The sequence below is a fragment of the Corvus cornix genome, chromosome 5 (assembly GCF_000738735.6).
Source record: "Corvus cornix cornix isolate S_Up_H32 chromosome 5, ASM73873v5, whole genome shotgun sequence".
In the NCBI taxonomy this organism is placed as follows: domain Eukaryota; kingdom Metazoa; phylum Chordata; class Aves; order Passeriformes; family Corvidae; genus Corvus; species Corvus cornix.
In genome coordinates this window covers 17036898-17049854 of record NC_046335.1, presented here as the reverse complement: position 1 = coordinate 17049854, position 12957 = coordinate 17036898, and the positions used below count along the sequence as shown (strand labels likewise).

At 47.9% G+C, this 12957-nt stretch overlaps 1 protein-coding gene across 2 annotated transcripts in view; it reads right to left on the bottom strand.

Moving 5' to 3' along the window:
* Positions 1-12487, bottom strand: part of FOXN3 (forkhead box N3) — a 212171-nt gene extending 199684 nt beyond the window's left edge. The window contains exon 1 of one of the 2 annotated variants that reach the window (XM_039551731.1): positions 12417-12487. The gene's annotated coding sequence lies outside the window, so the exon portion shown is untranslated. The remainder of the gene's footprint in view (positions 1-12416) is intronic. The other variant, XM_039551732.1, reaches the window with a different exon arrangement.
* Positions 12488-12957: the final 470 nt, after the last annotated feature.

Sequence of the window (12957 nt, the reverse complement as noted above, 5' to 3'; positions counted from 1 at the left end):
TAGCAGAAAAGGAAGCTGCCTTCTCCCCAGCTATCCACCTCTGACTTCAGTGGAATTGCATTACTTTATACCACAAGACAGAAGTAGAACAGGAGTATCTTCTTGGGCTTCTGACTGACAAAGATACATGAAAACGTACACTTCATTATTTTATCTTGAAGGAAATCGCTTTATTAACAATGGATAACTATGGGCAGTGGTAATTAACATATTGTAATAAACTCCTTATATGCATTTCTATAGCTTAACCATGTTTCCTTCTTCTGAAGCTCATAGACAAAGCAGTTCTTTAGAATGATACTTAGGCGTTTTAGGGGGGTTAGCTTTACTAGCTATTAAAAAAAGTCTTCAGTGAACCTGCTGTCCACATCTGCCTGTTCCCTCCTTAAAAAGTTCAGCCAACTAGATATAAAGACAACTGTGTTCTTGCAATTCTGTACAGCATGGTGGTCAAGACAGAGACCTGATGACAGTATTTTGGGGAAGGGCTGCTACCTGGGTTCAGTCATAGACATCAGAGCTCACCACCACGAGAAAAGTGTGCTGACAGCCCATCTTCACTCACTCCTGTAGTGTCACAAGACTTTGAGATCAGTCCACGGGCTTATGAGTCTGCAAGTCAATAAAGACCAATACAATGCTCCCAGGGGCCCGAGTCTGGCCCTCTGCTCCTCGCTTCATTGGCTGGTAAAATGCTGAATTTTGCACAAACAAGTAATGGATTGTGTGTTGTTCAGAACAAAATAAAGATATCACAGTTACAACAAAAAACAAAATCTATGTTGCAGTACACCTGTGTATTATGAGATCGTCTCATCCACTGGCTCCAAAGAGCCATATGTGCATCACTCACACTGCCAGAATGGGAACAGTCACATAAATCACCTTTGGTATCAATGGAAGATGCACTTGACAGAGCAAAAATGTCTGAGGAACAGCCAAATAGTAACGCTTTACCTACCACTGGGATACAAGTTAGTGATAACCATTATCACCATCACTGTATCAGTGATGGCAATGGAGCATCAAATTCTGCATCCATAAAACCGCAAGCAACTGCTACTGCATCCCAAGGGAGCTCCCCCTGAATACACAAAGGTGAAGTTGAAATATAAACTATTTAGATGATCAAATATCAAGCTATTTGCTGAGGCAAAATCTTCACTGAAATCAGCTAGGACTATTGCAATCAATAGATTTTGGCATGAAAAGGGACAAGGTTCAATTTTTGCCAGTGTTCATGCCCATACTGGCACCAGAATGAATGATTTTCCAGAGTGCCATACTGCTTACTTCAACACTTGTAGAAGATAAGGTGCTTCCTCACCTACAGCTGTTGCACCTAGGCTGAACCTCTCGTCCCCTGCATTTGGAAACAACCAATCCATGTCAGATTTTGCACCTGGGATGGGGCAACCCTGGATGTCCAGACAGACTGGGGAATGACAGGCTGGAAAGCAGTGCTGTGGAAAGGGCCCTGGGGGTCCTGGTCGATGGCAAGTTGAACAGGAGTCAGCAGTGCCCTGGCAGCCAGGAGGGCCAACCTGGGGTGTCCTGGAGGCATCAGGCACAGCATCTCCAGCCGGGAAAGGGAGGGGATTGTCCCGCTCTGCTCTGCACTGGGGCGGCCTCACCTCGAGTGCTGGGGCCAGTTTTGGGTGCCACAACATAAAAAGGCCATCAGGCTGTTTGAGAGCATTCAAAGGAGGGCCACCAAAACGGTGAAGGGCCTCGAGGGGAAGCCATATGAGGAGCAGCTGAGGTCATTTGGTTGGTTCAGCCATGAGAAGAGGAGACTGAGGGGAGACTTCACTGCAGTTGTAACATCCTCATAAGGGGAAGAGGAGGGGCAGACACTGATCTCATCTCTGTGGTGCCCAGTAACAGGGCTCAGGGAACGGCCTGAAGATGTGTCAGGGGAGGTTTAGGTTGGATATTAGAAAAAGGTTCTTCACCCAGAGGGTGGTTGAGCACTGGAACAGGCTCCCCAGGGAAGTGGTCACAACCCTAAGCCTGACAGAGTTCAAGAAGCGTTTGAACAACACACTCAAGCACGTGGTGTGACTTTTGGAGCTATTCTGCGCAGTGTCCGGAGCTGGACTCCAGTGATCCTCATGGGTCACTTCTGACTCAGGATGCCTATGATTCCCAGCACTAGCACTCAAGAGCCCCCATCAAAGCAAAGCCCTACTTTTGAAATAAACCCATCTCTCCAATAGCCCAAGAGCTGAATTCTGCTGCCTTCGTCATTGTTGTTTTGAATGAGAGAGAGGTGGGAGGGAAGTTTCTGTCAACATTAATCAATATTTAGGTGGTTTCCTGCCCATTCATTCATGTGCTAAAACTGTTTTTGACAGTAAGAAATCCACTGAACGTAAGCAGGCCAGTAGCAGCTGCTTCAAAAATGCCAATAATACTGTGCATACCTTCCAAATTTTCCCAATGTCCCAATGTTATTAGCGGCTGACAGTAGCTTAAACAAAGCATGTGAAACACAAAAAGCAGGACAAATAATTATATTGGTATAGAGACTTCTATACTGGAGCAAATTTTGCTCCAAATACCTTACATCAACCGTAGGTTTTTGGGGTCAGAAAGAAAATAGTTTTTCCACACTATGTCTTTGAGAGAGCAAGGTGCTTAGAATCCCTGCTGCTCTGTGGTCCCAGCTTGTATCCCCACAGAACTTGCAGTAGCTAACAGCAGCAAGCAAGATTGAACACAAACTCAGAATAAAAATTACTATAAAAAAATTCTGCTCCAGATTTCAAAGCGTGTCCTAAACTGTCCACATCACACCATGATCGGGCATCCTCATTTGAGCAGAGAGCAAAAAAGCAAGACGGGACGAAGCCTGGATCAAATAAACCAAGTGCAGACCATATGGGGAATGGGCAGAGTCCACTGGCTTGGGACATAACCCTCGAAGGGAGAAAGGGCAAGTGGGCAAGACATACAATTCTCAACATCAGCATAGCAAAGGCTGTTTCATGCAGCTCTTTGAGGAAAGATAACACTGCTTTTCTGGTAAAAAGCGCCTTTGCCATTAGCACTGTAAAATTATACCCTTAAAAAGGGGCTCGGGGGCTCTATACTTGTGCCTGGCCCTCTCATCTGCTCCATTCCTTCAATGGAACAGGCACAAACCACCAGATAACCTGATCCTACACCCACGGTCTCTAATCAGCCTGGGTGACAGCTGAGGGTGCATGGCCTCCTTGCCAGCCCTCTGGGAAGCAGAGCACGGTTGCTGCGGGAGCACACACCAGTCCCCCACCTCCTGGCGACTGCACCCGAACAGGAGCGGGCCCTCGGATTCCCAGCTGCAGACAGGCACTGCAACAGGGGAGCTACGGCTTTCTGGGGAGAACCCACATGAGTGACCCATGGTGAAAGGCTTCACATCTGTTATAGTGCCTCCAAGCCCACCACATCTTTCCTTGCTTTCTCCAGGAGCCATCTCTCAACCATTTTGGCTTCAAGATGCTCAGACTTTTTTCTCAACTGCTGCAATGGCAGCTTTCCATACAACTAGGAAACAAAGAAATCATTCCACTTGGAAAGCCAAAATGCTTTCTGTTTCTAAAGAGACTGACTTTTCCACCCAGGCTGGCTGCTTCTGAGGTGCTGGACTGGGAGATCACCAGCGTCATTAACAGGGAATGAGGATTTCCCCACCTGTCAGAAATGGTACCCCGGCTTAAAAAAACCACAGGATTTTCAAAACACACTTAACTTTTCACTGTTTGTGCTGGATTGTTCAGGGCCTTCTTTTCTTGTCTTGGTATAATTAAGTCAGTCCCATTTCCAGTCAGGCTGTTTTCAGTTGTTGCACTGGGTCCCAGGACTGTGAATGGCTTACAGTTGCTCCAGTAATGAGACAGGCTCGTGAACAAGGGTGACCATCCTAATACACATACCTAACTTCTACATTTTTTCTCCTTTTTCCTATATTTTTATCTCATTTTTCTCACATTTTACCTCATTTCTTCCGGTCTGTGTTTTTCTTCCTCCTTGCACAAAGCTACTACATCCTGAGTGAGATGTCCTGTTCAGCCACAACACAAACTGAAGCTGCAATATTTCTCTCAGACCTTCTTCATCACAACCCAGCCCTGCTATTACCAGATGTGACAGACCAGCAGGAACTCACCTGCTGCCTCCCCTGTTCCCCTATACCCACAGGTGGTTCAGCACTGCCCCACTCCCTGACCTGGGGTCTAATATCTGGGGTGCAGCAACTGCAGCTACAATGACAGTGTATTTAATCAGAACACTGTGACTTCCCAGCACCTCCAAATTTCCTGAGCAACAACGTGACTGCAGCCTGCCCTGGGATCCCAGCTGCAGCAGGCACAGCGCCCAGCTGGGGGTCCCCAGGGTACGCTGGGGCTGACCGGGCCACGTCACCCCAGAAGAGCTCGGCACAGAGCTCGGCACAGCGCAGCTGCAGCAGCACCACAGCGCAGTGCCCATTAGTGACGCTGCTGTGACCACCCCCAGGACATTATGGTCTGCTGCACCATTACATGAGACTACTTTGCAGTAATAGAAGTGAGGAGGTGAAAAATTAGACATACCAGTGAGGATGTAGCTTATTTAAGGTTCAGCTTTTCAAAGTTTACTAACTAGTAGAGATTATTCACAGCTCGTGTCTTTAAAGAAGTCAATGTAATTCCCTTTCTATTCTTAACCCTAAATAATATTTTATGGTTCTCCTATTCCTCCTTTCAGACTGAAAGACATTTGTCCAATCTTGGCTTTGTGAGATGTTGTCTTCTGGCCCTCTTTATCATTGTCTAGCGATCGTTCTGTATGTCCATGTCCTCTCCTCCAGCTCCTGCTGTGGCCTTAGTCTTGGTCTGTTCCACATACTCTCCACACCCTGCGCATGATCTTATTCACTCTGACACCAATCCCTACTGTGCCAATGCAAAATGTACTTTCTGTCACTGACTCTCCTCTCCAGCCAAGCCCATCTCTCAGCCTGCCTTGACATCTCTTGCTGGGCATCTCATCATCAAATCAAATCCAATATAGCTGTAATGGACCTTGTGATCTTCCTTTGCTTATCCAGCCTCTCTATCCCTTCTGAACAAACTTCCACCCTCCCTGTTGCCGAGGCCTATAACCTCTTCCAGTTCCACTATTCTTCACATCCTCACTCTTCTTGGAATACCACCTGACAGACCATCAGGTGGTGTAAGTCAGTGTAATTCCACTAACTCAAATGGCATTATACCAATTTACAAGAGATGAGTTTCTGTCCTGGTGCCTCTAAAAGCAAATATATTCTATTTGGCAAGTAAAAACCTTTAGCCAGTTCCCTCAACATCTCCCGTATTTATTACTATGATCTCTTGCCCTCTGGACTCCCAACAGCTATACTCTTTTCAAAACATGACTCCTCCTGAAATTCTTACATGTCCCTTAGCTCTCCAATGCTCCCAACCCAGAACATTCCTTTCCACTCTCCAGCCCTGTGTATCTACCCACTGCCCACTCCTAAGTCAGTGCTTGGCTTCTTAAGCCTTCTGAATACACCTGAAATAATCTGGTGTGTTAACACTATTTAATTAACAGTAACAAATCATTCACTAATTCAGAGTTTTATTTTATGATAAAATAGAGAAAAAAAGGAATTTTTAAAAAGGAAGGAGAGCCACCATGAAAGCTGAACACCAATTTCGAATTCAGACACAATTAAAAAGCACATGTTTAACACAAGGTGGGCACGCCTGCAAATATGTGTACTGAATCACCAAGATTATATCAAGTGTTACATGTTATTTGTGCCCTCCTAATACCAAGCACTGTGCTATCCCAAGTCAGCTGAAAGTTCCATAACCACTTTAACACCAGTATAAATCTCTGCTTAGGCCAAACATGCCACAGTATAAAATGATGCAATGGATACCACAACAACACCCTGTGTCTTCACACTCTCTAGACCACACGGTGACGTTTTGTAATGGCTGGAGACTTGGCACTTAGTGGGTCTGACCTAACCGCTGCAGCTATCTTTGTATAAATGTTTCCAGTTTATTTAAAAAAAACAAAACAAAACAAAAAAACCCCACAAAACAACAACAACAAAAACCCAAAACAAACAAGCAAACAAAACAACAACACCAAAAAAAAATCCCAAACCCACCAAAAAACACCTTACATGTTTCGTTCAGATTAGTATCTATTTGAAATAGAGAAAAGCTCTTTCCAAAAAGTAGAATAGCATCTGCATTTAGGGTTTTCCACACCTGGAGGGCTGCAAGAATGTGGGGTAAGATCAGGTCTTTAACGAGAGTACTAAGGACTTCACCATACGCACCATGCCAAAATGATAAAATGTTAATGAAGTGAAAGTATATTAGTGAATTATTAAAATTTCACTCCTCTCTGCAAAGCAGAGTAAGAAAAACACAGTGAAGATAATGATAAAAATAGGATCAAAACATTTGGATCCTTTCACCACCTCCAACATAAAAGCTTTACAAAATCTGGTGTTAAAATTAACATATTAATTGCGTAGCTTCTACAAATGATCTGCTGTAAAACCCAGTTCAAAACAAGTTGGAGCTGGGGGTAAAATGAGACATAATTCAGTTAAATCTAGATGGGTCAGACCTACAGCTTCCTCCCATCTCTAATAACCTCTCGTAACCCCTCTAATGCCTCTGCTCCTCTCCACAGCAAGCCCAGCCAGCAATGACTTGTCCAAAGAAGATCTCACTGAGGGAATAACAGAGAGCAGGGCTCACCACAGATGGGTCGGGCTGGGGAGTTCATGTCTGTGTGCTGTGCCAGAAGCCAGCTTTGTCCAGGGAAAAGGTTGACCTCTCCACAAAGCCCAAGAGAGAAAGCAGCTCTGTAGCGGGGTGCTGCAGAGGTGCCAGGGGTTGGAGAGGGGAGCCTTGGTGAGCCTGGGACCAGAGGCAGGGCCACAGGAGCCACGAGGCCACTGCTCATTTCAGTGGGGCAGGCAAAGGTCTGGCACAGAACTACACTAAAAAGAAAAAGAGCTTTGCCAAATAGTATTAAGAAGCAATTTCCAGTAAAGCTGCCATTCTGTGAAATGCTTTCCAGAGTCTAGCTTGGATTGCCTTGTACATAAAGTCACATCTGCTAGGATGTCTGGAGTGTTCTCCTTGCAACAAAAGTAAGTATGTCCGGACATGGTGAGTGGGGTCTATCAGCAAGCTGGTGGCAGGTAAGCAGTTTGCCATTAGGATCCCACCAGGGAATCTCACATTTGACCTAAGCAAACAGTTCAGTGCAGGGTCCCACCACAACTCAGAACACGGGACATGGGCAAAGGAAGAAACTGGTGTAGGCCAAATGCATCCCACTCCTGGAATTTACTGTCTTAGTCAGCTTTAATCTATTTTCAGTAAAAGGTAAAAACATTCAGTGTTGGAAATCTCATTGTATCAGCTATCATTGATGTAAATTCCTGCTCATGTTGGGAAAAAAACCCCAGTGTCAAACATCTAGGCAGATCTTTCCCTTCAGTGGCACCTACCAATCCTGACCAGAGGTCACAGCCTTGCCATCTGTCTGTCCTGCAGTCAGTGTGGACACAGAGAAAACCATCTCCAGCGGAGACTCTTAGACTAAAGAAATAAAAGAGCAACAACAAAATACTGTCCAACAAAATAAGCAGAAGCTTTACCTCCAGTAGACTTAGCCTGTCCAATTTTCGCAGACATTATAAAATAGATGCACTTTATGGAGAGGTTTTTAAGAGCATAACATGCCACTTACGTATCGCCCTAAGAGTGGTGGGGAAAAACTGATCCCCAGCAAATAAGTGGCCGCCAGTACCTGGGCTAATGTGAGGGTGGTCCTACACAACCAACCTGAAAGTTGTGTGTCCAGCTGTGGCAAGTTTCAGCCATTCCCCAGGCCCCCTTCACCAGCCACCTCCAGTGGAGGGCTATCCCACTGCTCTGCGTCCATCCTCAAGGGCAACAAACAGGACACAGGGAGCCTTGCTCCTTCGTGGGCTACGCTGGCTCCCAAGGTACAAACTTTCGGCTGGACAACCAGCTTCAGTTCAGAACAATTTTAAGTCCCAAGGATGCTAAAGGCACCTAAAGTCTGGCAGTGAGGTTAGGGAGGGTTTGAGTTGCTCTCATTATTGGCAGCTCAACTTGAGGCATTTTAAATGGAGCAGAATTTCCAAAACTCTAGGAGAGAATCACTTCCCAAAAACTACCCTGCCTTGCAGAGCTTCAGGCTGGTTTCCCAGAATCAGGTGATCACTTCTGAAAATACACAGCTGTAAGTTTTACACTTAAATGAAACACTGCTCTGTTGGAGTCCTTTTTTTTTTCATTGTTTTGTTACAATTTTACTTTGGCTTGGTCATGAGAGAAGGTAATAAGCCAAATGCAGTTTCATTACAAATATGCCAAAATTGTGGCCAAAGTCATGCTGCATTGTGTTACACCTAAAGTCACAAACTGGCAAATTCCAGCATCAGCCAGGATAGTCCAGTTCTAGTCCAGCTAAGGCTTCCAGACAGCCCTGGCAACTTGTCCTGCCAGGAACAGCTCTTAACACCAAGACATCTCCTATACCAAAAACCACTACTTGAAGCTATTCAGCATGCCAGGCAGCTTCTCACAAGTTTATATAACTTTTCCATGTTTCCCCCTCAAAACCCTCTGCAAAGCTTAACACCATAAAAACCCTGTTGTGACCTGACAGAGAAATGTTTATTTCCCTGGCCCTCCCTGCTTACTAGAACACACAGACCTAAACCACAGCTCTCACCTTTGGTCTGGACCTTCGTCCAAGCCATGTCTAATCTTACAAGCCTCCAACCTGGCATCCCAGCCATGCTGGGCAGGGACCAGAAAACGACTGGCATTTTCTGGAACCACTGCTTATATTCTCAGCCCCGGCCCCACATCCCAAACACATACACACCGCGTTGGTGCGCTAGCATGAGTACGCCTGGGAAACCCAGACACATTTTCAAAGTTTTAATCCATTAGCAATTGCTAATTAAGGAGCAATTAATTTGACTCCCAGCTCTGCTCCTAATTTGCCTTGCAACTTTGTGCAGTCCATGTGAAACGCTAAGTTTCAGCTTCCTATGCTCACACAACTTCTGTGGATATTAGAACATTAATTTCTGTAAAGTGATTTATGATCCATGATGAAAGGCAGTTCAGAACTGTAAGAACTGCTCCTATTAGTAAAATAACTGGTGCATTTTTTGATCTTTCATTTTAATGGGGGAAGAAAAAGAAAAGCCTAGCTGAGTATCAGCAATGAGGCTCAAAAGGTAGAAATTGCAAATTGGACACTTCTGAAAATGTAGCCCAGAGAGGCCAGTGGGGTGGTTTTTATAACAGCAAAAAATGACAGGACAACACAAGCATTTAACTTCTTGCATTTCCCTTGGGAATGACTAACATCATAAAACTTTCACAAACTAAAATCATTAGAGATAAATAAAGTAGCACAGATATGGAGGCTGATGAAGGGTAAACCTAGAAGATACCTAATCCAGCTCATTTCCTTCAATGTGTAAAAACAAGTAACCGACACATTTCCTGCCGATGAACCTTCCTGCTGATAAGGGTGCTCCCGACAACAGGAAATTCCCCTCTAGAAGCAAGCACACTTTTGCTACCAAGCCAAACTTTCTCCATTTGAACTCCACAGCAATTAAAAGCAGCATTTGTCTAATCAGAACTGAGCTGGATTAAACAACTGCCTGACTCCCTAAGCGTCTCCCCAGCACAGGGAGGGGGGTCCCACTTCCTGCACCCTGGTGCCAGCCCAGCTGCCAACAGCTATTCCTCAATCAGAAGCAGCCACTGCTACCATCCCTTCAGCCTGCTCTGCCTGCAACCAAGTTTTAAAGTCAGGCCTTGGGTTTTTTGGACACCAAGATCCAAGGTTGTGGGTAAAGAGGTTGCTGATCATCTTCGCCTCAGTGCCCTGTAAGATTTACCTTCTGATCTGCAAGACCTGATCACCAGTCTCTGGTTTTCCTAAGAAATAATAATGCAAAAAGTGTAATATGCAAGCAAACCGGTCATTTAAGGTTTCAAAGTGATGATTTATACAGTGGGGGAAGCACTGAAGTGCTGTTTCTCAGCTTGGTCACTGCAAAATGGAAATTAAAGAGAGCGACAAAAGGAAACATTTTGGAGAAAATGCGGTGAATACTCAAAGGCATCTCTCTATCACAAACATCTGAAATCAACTGGTGTTGCCCAAGAAAACAAGCAAAAACATTAACACCTTTCTTGTGAGCTTGCTGTGAAATAGTTCTCTCCTGCTTCAAAAGCAAAATAGCTCTCTTCTTTCACACACAATAAACTTTCAATAGTCCAGCAAAGTAAAACTTCAATTTATGACAATAATAGTCTGATTTTCTCACACTGCATTCAGCAGCAATGAAGTATATTTTATTCTCCTATCTCTGCTTTTCTCCTCATAGCATGCTATAACAGAACTGTGTTTTCTTTTTTTGTTAAAAACATTGCACAGGGCTTCACAGAGTCATTTGCCACCTTTTTTTTTTTTTAATAGGTGAGGCAGATTTGTGAAACAGCCTTAATATTCGAGTCTGAATCATTACATTTTAATATAACTTCATAATACAAAGGAACAGAGGGAGATCAGTCCCAGCTTTCTCTCCCATGTCCATAGATTCCCATGGAAAGAAACACGGCCCGATCATTCGATTATAAAAAAGTCATCCCTTGTTACTTTTGCCTTTTAAGCCCCATGGTCCTCCTGCTTTGAGCCTTTTCTCAGGTTCCCCAGCAGCAGGCCAGGCTGGGGCAGGACACCAGTGGGCATGGGGCAGGTGGCTGCATCTCCTCAACTCCTCCTTGGGAGGAAAGTGTGGGACAACGTCCAGGGAGGAGAGAAGGAGGCGGCGGTGCAGGGTTTTATTGTAAAATGACCTTGATTTGACAGGCATGTTCTCAGGTTTCAACAGATGCTGTGGGAAAGGCAACAGCAGCCAAGGCGGTCTGCAGGCATTTCTGATGATATGCAGACTTTTTTCTTCTGCCTATTTTTTTTTTTTAAATACATGGGGGGTGGGGGGAGTCTTCTCAGTTTCCATGACAACAGTGTCTCCACTTGTCTGTTATTAGATACCATCCGCTTCCTGTGTCTAAATTTTTAAACCAATCAGAAAAGTGTTTATAGATTTTGCAGCTCCTGGGACAGTCCCTCTCCTCCAAGAGAGCTACTTTAATGACACGTAACGCTCCGGCAGCCAGGGCTGCGAGGCCTGATATTTTCGGCTGCGAAGTGATCACAGTTTATGCTGTTTACCGGCTGATTCATGGGCTGTGCCAGAGAAAATTGGGGGTTTGCCGCTCGATTTACTGTGCCCTTAACAGACGTTACCATGTCAGATTTTTTCAAAAACCACACAAACTCATTTTCATTGTTTGCTGATTTTTGTTTCCGATTCATCTCCTGAAACAGCAGGATCTGTCCCTGCGTGACACGCGATTGCCTCGGCGAGGCCGTTATCCCACCGGAGTATCGGTCCGCCCTGACGGAAATGGATTCACGGTACAACATCGCCTGCTGTAATTAAAGTTTCGGCAAACTGGGCTCTAAGAGCAGCCGTACTGTAACCGTGCGAGGAGATTTACACAGGCATATATCTGATGATGTAAATAATACCTGGCCGCATCACAGTCGGCAAGTCAATAAGAAAATCCTTCTCCAGGGCGCACGGACACCCGCATACATTGTGAAGGAATTAGCACACGGTAAGTCCAGTTAAGTGAAGAGCCGGCACTGAAGACCGGCAAGCAACGGGGAGCTGTTGTGAGAAGGGGAAAATCCCTTTCCCGGCGACTCTTGACAGACCAATACTACCAGAGGAGGATGCCCTTCAGGCGGGTGTGCAGGCACAAACGGAGCCCGGGAAGTACCGAGCGGCTTCTTCCCGGGCGGGGATCCAAGCGCCGGCGGCACGCAGGAACAAAAGGGAGCGGTGGGGGGGCTGCCCGCCGCCGGCTGCGCCGCTGCCCCACCGGCGCCCGCCGAGCCGGGGCCGGAGCCCGCGGGCCGCGCTGTCGGGGGCACAGCCCGCCCGGGATGCGACCGGGCAGCCGCCCCGCACGCGGCTCCGGCTCGCCCCAGGGCGCCCTTCCCTTCCTTTTCCTTCCCTTTCCCACCGCCCGTCGCCGGCGGGGCTGCTCGGCGGCGGGACGGCGCAGCAGCGCGGGGCAGCCCCCACTAACGCCCCGGGGCGGCGCCGCTGCCCGCCCGCGGCAGCCGCCGGCCCAGAGGCCCCAAAAGTTTGGCCGCGGCTCCCTGGCCCGGGAGGGACGGGGCGCGGCGACAGCGGCGAGCCCGGGCGGGCGGGCGGGCGGGCAGCCGCGCACGCTCCCGATGACACCGCGAAACACCCCCGCCGTTACCTCTGTCCGCGTCCTGGGCTCCCGCGCCGCCGCGGGGTGGTGGGCGCTCCCCGCGGCCGCCCCGCTCCGCGCCCCGCGGCGGGAGGCAGCCGGAGGCAGCCGCAGCCCGCGCCGCCGCTGCCGCCCCCACCCCGCCCCCGGCGGCGGCGCCGCGCCCCGCCGGGCCCTAGCGCCGCCCGCCCGCCCCGCCCCGCCCCGCCGGGCCGCCCCCCGGAGCTGGTGGCGGGTGCCCGCGCCGGGCTTTCCCGAAGGAAACTTCGGGAGCGGGAAGCTGGCGGGGGCGGGCTGAGCGGTGCTACTCCCTCGGGGGTGTTTTCCTCCGGGTGTGCGGGGTGTGCAGCAGACTCGGGCGGAGGATGCCGGTCCCACGCGTGCTGTCTCTTTTCCTTCAGGGGAACCCTCTCGGGCCCGCTGTCCCACCGGCCGCCCGTCGCGGCACGACCCCCAGTGAGTGCCCACACACCTCGGCTGCCCTCCTTGGCCATCTCGTTGCGACTGGGAGCGGCCTTCGTGCCACCGCAGGCGGGCTTTTACACGTTGA